Below are 5,812 nucleotides of genomic sequence, written 5' to 3' on the forward strand. Positions count from 1 at the left end.
TGTTGAAGTCCTAACTTGCCAGTACCTCAGAATTTCCTTGTTTGGAAATAGGGTCATTGCAGATGTAATTGGTTAAGATGAGGTCCCACTGAGGCAGGTGGACCCAAATCCCATATGTTGGGTGTCCTCATACAAAGGGAAATCTGGACCCACAAACACACACAGGAATAACACCGTATGAAGACGAAAGCAGACATCAGGGTGATGCCTCCACGAGCCAAGGAACACCAGACATGGGCAAACCACCAGAAGCTAGGAGAGAGGCATGAGCAGATCCTTGCTCATAGCCCGGAAAGAACTGACCTTGCTGGCACCTTGACCTTGGACTGTAGCCTTCAGAACTGTGAGATAATAAATATCTGCTGTTTAAGACATCCAAGGTGTGGCCCCAGGAAACTAATACGGGCTCTTCTTAGACTCCTTAACAACCCTAAGAGACATGAGACATGGACCAGAGAGGTTATATGGCCTCCCCAGGGCCACACAGCAGAGTCAGGTCCTCGGCCATATAGCCACATGCACACTTGTCTTTCTTTCCCCTGCATCCTTCCTCTCAATGCGACCATGAGCATCCCATGGCGGCTATCATGTCTGGCCTATCTGAAGCCAGCGCAGGGCCGTGCACACAGTCCGCACTCAGTTTGTGGAGCTGAGTGTGGGGCTCTCCCATCTTCCCTTGCCGCCCTGGCTTCCTGAGGATGCCCTGTTTCTGCAGGAACTCACTGCCAGTGAGCCGTCCTGAGCTAAACCCACTGAAGTAGGAGAGGTCAGGAGTGTGCCGTCAGGCCCCTGCAGTGCACTTGGTGTTGGTAAGAAACTGACTTCTCCCTCAGTTTTTGGGCAGAAATTTAGGCACTGGAAAAAACTGTCCGAGGCTGATGCCAGTGCCCAATTAGTCTTCCTAGCTAACGTGGGGATGCCTGCCTCGCTCGGGGAAGAGGCTAACGTAACAGTGCCGGAGCCGCTAGGCGCTCCCATGCAAGACCGGGCTGTCCAGGGAAGCAAAATCAGTGCTTCCTGAATGCAGCGTGGGGTCCTGGACTGGATCCTGAAACAGCAAGAGGGCATTTGTGGGAAAACTGCTGAAACCTGAGCAGTCTACAGTTTAGGTGACAATAATGTACTGAACGTCACGTCTTCGTTTTGAGAACTGTACCGCGGTGATGTGAGAGGGTCACATTAGAGCAAATGGGGAGAGAGGTTCATAAGGACTCCATGCTCTCTTTGCGATCCTTCTATAAATCTAAAATTTTATTAAGCAAAATAAATACATAAATAAAATAATAACATAACATAAAATAAAAAATCAGCTCTTGCAATGCTGAGGTTTCTCTTAAGAGAGGTCAAAAGGAGTTGGCCAGGTCTTTTGCTGATGAAGAGGTCTACCAAAGCCAAGGTACTCTTGCCCACCAGCCTCACATGTCTCACGTGGCCAGGGCTCCTGCCCCCCACGTCCACAGACAGCAGAATTTTTGCAATACAGAAGGAAGCATTGGGAGCTTGGATGCCACTGGCACACACCGGAGGGTGGACTGGAGTGGAGGAGACCTGGAGAGGGGCTGCAGGGGGAGGACTGGTAGGTCTGGAGAAGTGGAAGGAGCTGGTGAGGCGCAGGAGTGTCCCCATGAACACCCCCCCCTGCCAGGCCTGACCGGTATGGCCTCGCCCCTTTCCCCACTTCCAGTGCAGCAAAGGCCAGGGCTCTGCCTTTGTACCCCTTCAGGGTGAGGCTCAACGATTCAGGAAAGCAACTGCTTAAACCTTCCCCGGACTCAATGCAGATCTGATTTGGGGACATGGGTCTGTTTTGCTCTGAATGAGAGGTGCCAATGGGGGGGGGCACAGGTCATCAGGAGGCCTTCCTGCAGTGTTCCTGATCTGCATTTCCCCCCCCCCCCCGCCCGAAGATGTGTTTATTGAGGGCCTTGCTCCATTATCCCTAGTGGTCAAGGTGCAGGCCACAGCCTTGCTCCATTATCCCTAGTGGTCAAGGTGCAGGCCACACTGCCGTAACACAGAGACCCCGAAATACAGTGGCTCAGCAAGAAGTGGGGTCACTTCTCTCTCACGTCCAGAAGTAGACACAGGCCCAGGGCAGGGGAGTCAGGGGGCGTGATATGGCCCAGCTCCCCACTGTGGTCTGGGCTCCTGGATGCCTTCTATCTTGTAGCTCTGCAGTTTCCTGGGGAGTCGCCCTCATCAGCGTGGTAGGAGCCACCTTACCAGCATCGGGCCCACTCCAGCCTGCAGGAAGAGGACAGTGTGGAAGGCAGGGTGCCACCTCATCCAGATGTGGCCCAGAGGCGGCCTGCCCCACTCCCATTCACAATCCGCCGGCCTCCCCTTGCCGGGTAGCAAGGGGGGAGGGGGGAGAGTAAGGGAAATTTAGGGGGGAAATGTAGTCCCTAGATGTGTGTGTTCTCGAATGGGGCAAGGACACTGGTGAGGGACAGCTGGTGGACTCCAGCACTGGGACTGTACCATCAATGTCACGTTCCCGAAGAGAAGGACTGGCAGAGGGGTAGCGGCCTGCCCACGCTCACACAGCTAGGAAGCGGCAGAACTAGAACACAAACCATGGCCTGTTTATCTGCTGCACCTGCTGCCTGGGCCACAAGCCTCTGCATGGAATCCAGACGCCCTGATCACGTCGGTGTAGCAGGGGCTTCCTGTGCGTCAGCCCACCTGGGTCTGCAGACCCCCCCACCCCTCTGCCTCGGGCCAATGGCTGAGCTGCTCTGGACCTCAGCTTTGTCATCTGTTTCATGGGGCAATAGTCGTTCACAGGGTATGGTGAAGACGAGATGAACTGGAGTACGTAAAGAGTTTGGCAAAGAACACAGCAAATGTTCGATAATGCTGGTTGTGGCTGTCGTTCGCAGTGAGGCCTTTGGCAGTGAGCCCAGGTCACCTCCCTGCTCGGTCAGTGCACCTTGGCTGCGTTCCCCTTGCTGCCCCATCAACTGTTTTAAAGGATTTATAATTCTGCCAGTCCGCTGTGGCTTTGCCCTAATGCACCGTCAGAAATTGCATTAGTTATGTATACATTGTATTATGTATAAAATTATGTATACATTGTATTCATTATGTATAACGATATTACCACAAACTTACTTCGTGCCCTTGAAATAGCACACGTTTACTATTTCACGGTTTCTGTGGGTCAGGGGGCCACACGCAGCTCGGCTGGGTCTTCTGCAAACTGCCATCAAGGTGCTGGGGGGCTGGGGTTGGCCGGGCTTATCGGAAGGATTCCTGGGGGCAGAATCCACTCCCAAACCCGCGGGGCTGTCTGCAGGATTCAGTTTCTTCCAGGCCGGCTTGCTGGTGTGCAGACCAGGCTCCATCTCCTGCCACAGAAGCATCTCCTTGGTCACAACGCTGTGGTTTGGTTCATCCAAGCAGAGCAAGAAGGAAGTTACAATCTTACATAACAATCGGGGAAGTGAAACCCCATCACCTTTGCTGTACTCTGTTGGTTAGAAGCAAGTCATACTCGAGGGGAGGAGATCACAATAACAGCAGGAGACAAGGGTCATTGGCCTGCCCAGAAGTGTTTAATCAAGGTCACGGCGATTTGGCAAAAGCGCAGCTGTCTGGCGCTATGGTTAGAGGAAGCCAAAGCAACGCTGAGATGTCCGGAGACCAAGAGAATAACTGCTACCGTTTATTGAGCATTTACTATGCACCAAGCACTGTCCCTCATGCTCTATAAATACTCTCCCATTTAGTCTTTATAACGGCCCATGGAGAATGGGGTTCTATTTAGAGATCAGAGACGTGAGTGACCTACCCAGGTCACACAGCACAGCAGTGTTGAAGCTGGGATTCCGGCTCTAACATCAAAGTCCTGGCTCTAATCCCCACAGGGCCTTTTCTGTGTCAGCCAGTTGAAAAAAGATCTGAATCACCAACTGCTGAATCTGGACATTTCTCTAAAAATAAAAATAAAGGTCAGTCGCTGTCACGCAAGGGAAAGATGAAAGAATGGGGTGTGTTTGATGAGAGAAGAAAAGGAAAAAGAGGTCACGGTTGCTGACTCCAGATCTCTGGGCTTGTCTCAGGGAGAAAGGACACTTTCTCTGGGTGACTCGAAGGCCTAAATGGGGGAAGGGCAAACCCTGGCGAGTCGGGGGAGGACTTCGCCGGACCCTCGCCCTGAGCCAGTGTCTTATGTGGAAGGAACGACTCACGGCTTGTCTTTGCAGCTGAGCAAATATTTCTGCTTCCCCTTTGCAGGCTCGAGTCAGCCTTTTCTCCAGCCAGCTCGGCGGGCCTTCGGAGCAGCGGCCTTGCACGGCGGGGTGGAGGTCAGCCCCACCACCCTCACCAGATGGGACCAGACCGAAGACGGCCAGGCCCAGGTCAGAGGGCACTGCTGACGTCCTGTCTCCTGCTCCGGGGCCTCATCACCTGAACGACTGCAGTGGACTCCAGGGTCTCCCATCCTGTCGTCCTGCAACTTAAAGCCAACCAGGTCATCTCCCTGCTCAAAGCCTTCCGTGGCTCCCTACTGCCCTCTGGCCCAACATTCGGCTGGGCCCCGCGCAGGGCCCTGCTCTCTTCCAGTCTCCCGTTCAGCTGCTCCCCACCCACCCCAGTTTCCACGCCACCTTTCAGGGGTTTGAGCAAGATGCTATTCCCAAAATACCATGCAACTCGAAAGCTCCGTGCTCACCCCGCCTGAGCTGCCTTCCAGCTGGATCACTCTTATACACCCTTTAAGAACCATTCCAACACCACCTCCTCTAGGAAGCCTTCCGTGATCCCTTCAAATGGAGTTCCTTCCCCTCCTCTGTGCCTCTCAGAACCCAGGCCTCTAGCAGCTGCCATTTACTGAGTACTCATTCCATGCGAGGCCCTGAACTCAGTGCTGGGAACTCGCTAAGCCCCCATTGTAACAGCTTTTTATCACCCTTCCCCCCCCCCTCCCCGCCCATTTTCCAAACAAAGAAACAGGCACAGAGAGGTGAAGAACTTTATTCTAGGACACACAGGCAGTAAGTAGCAAAACCCGGACAAGAAAGGTCTCTCTCTCTCTGACTCTAGAATTAGTGCTCTTTGCTCTTTACTTGTATATGTGTTTAAACAAAGAAATTCATGCAAATGGTCACAAATATATTAATCACAAAGGGTAAGGACAGAAAAGAAATGGTCTCTACCCCTCTCCCCATCCCGGCTACAACCTCCCGTTGAAACGCGCTGTGTAAAGCAGGCACTCACTGCAGACTCACCCCGGGGACCGTGCTTCTCCGAATTTGGCAACATACATCCCTTCAGTCCTCAGAGCAGCTCTGTGAAGTGTTATCATTTCCCCTTAACAGATGCGGCAACCGAGGCACAGAGGTCAGCTCGCAAGCGGTAGAGAGAGAACTCAGACCCGAGCGGTGTTGTCCCACAGCTCATGCTTCCTAAACGTCACACACACACGAAGCCACCTGGTTGGAACCAGCATGGGGGGGGAGGGAGGGGTCTTGCACTCAACTGTGCCCTTCACCATTCCCAAACCCCAGCGCCCTTGGGGTACCCTGCAGACCCCCATAGCTCCAAGGGACATCATCCAAAAACCACTGTCATCAGGCAAGTTTGTGGCATCACAAAGGCCTGGTGACACACTGTTTTCAGATGAATCCTATGACCTGGTTGGACCTACCCAGGGCAATCTTAGGGTCCCCAAGGCTCAGGCATCTTGAAAACTATGGGTGATGCCAGGGAAAGAGCCCAGGCTTGGGACCCACAGGAGCAATCCCACCACTGTCCCGTGTTAGCCAGGCTCTGGCTGACATCAGCAGGGGGGAACAAGAGTGAGGAC

General features: G+C 53.4%; 1 long non-coding RNA gene across 3 annotated transcripts; it reads right to left on the reverse strand.

The window, feature by feature from the left end:
• Window positions 1-311: 311 nt before the first annotated feature.
• LOC115299728 lies at window positions 312-5,444 on the reverse strand. 3 transcript variants are annotated; one of them, XR_003912304.1, is made up of 5 exons: window positions 5,235-5,444; window positions 4,194-4,456; window positions 3,794-3,935; window positions 3,115-3,381; window positions 312-430 (listed from the first exon to the last, which is right to left on the reverse strand). It is a non-coding gene; the product is annotated as an uncharacterized LOC115299728 (long non-coding RNA). The 3 variants fall into 3 exon arrangements; XR_003912303.1 differs by lacking the exon at window positions 312-430 and adding an exon at window positions 1,918-2,244; XR_003912305.1 differs by lacking the exon at window positions 312-430 and adding an exon at window positions 1,918-2,244 and having other exon boundaries at window positions 4,194-4,462.
• Window positions 5,445-5,812: the final 368 nt, after the last annotated feature.

The sequence above is a fragment of the Suricata suricatta genome, chromosome 8 (assembly GCF_006229205.1).
Source record: "Suricata suricatta isolate VVHF042 chromosome 8, meerkat_22Aug2017_6uvM2_HiC, whole genome shotgun sequence".
Taxonomy (NCBI): domain Eukaryota; kingdom Metazoa; phylum Chordata; class Mammalia; order Carnivora; family Herpestidae; genus Suricata; species Suricata suricatta.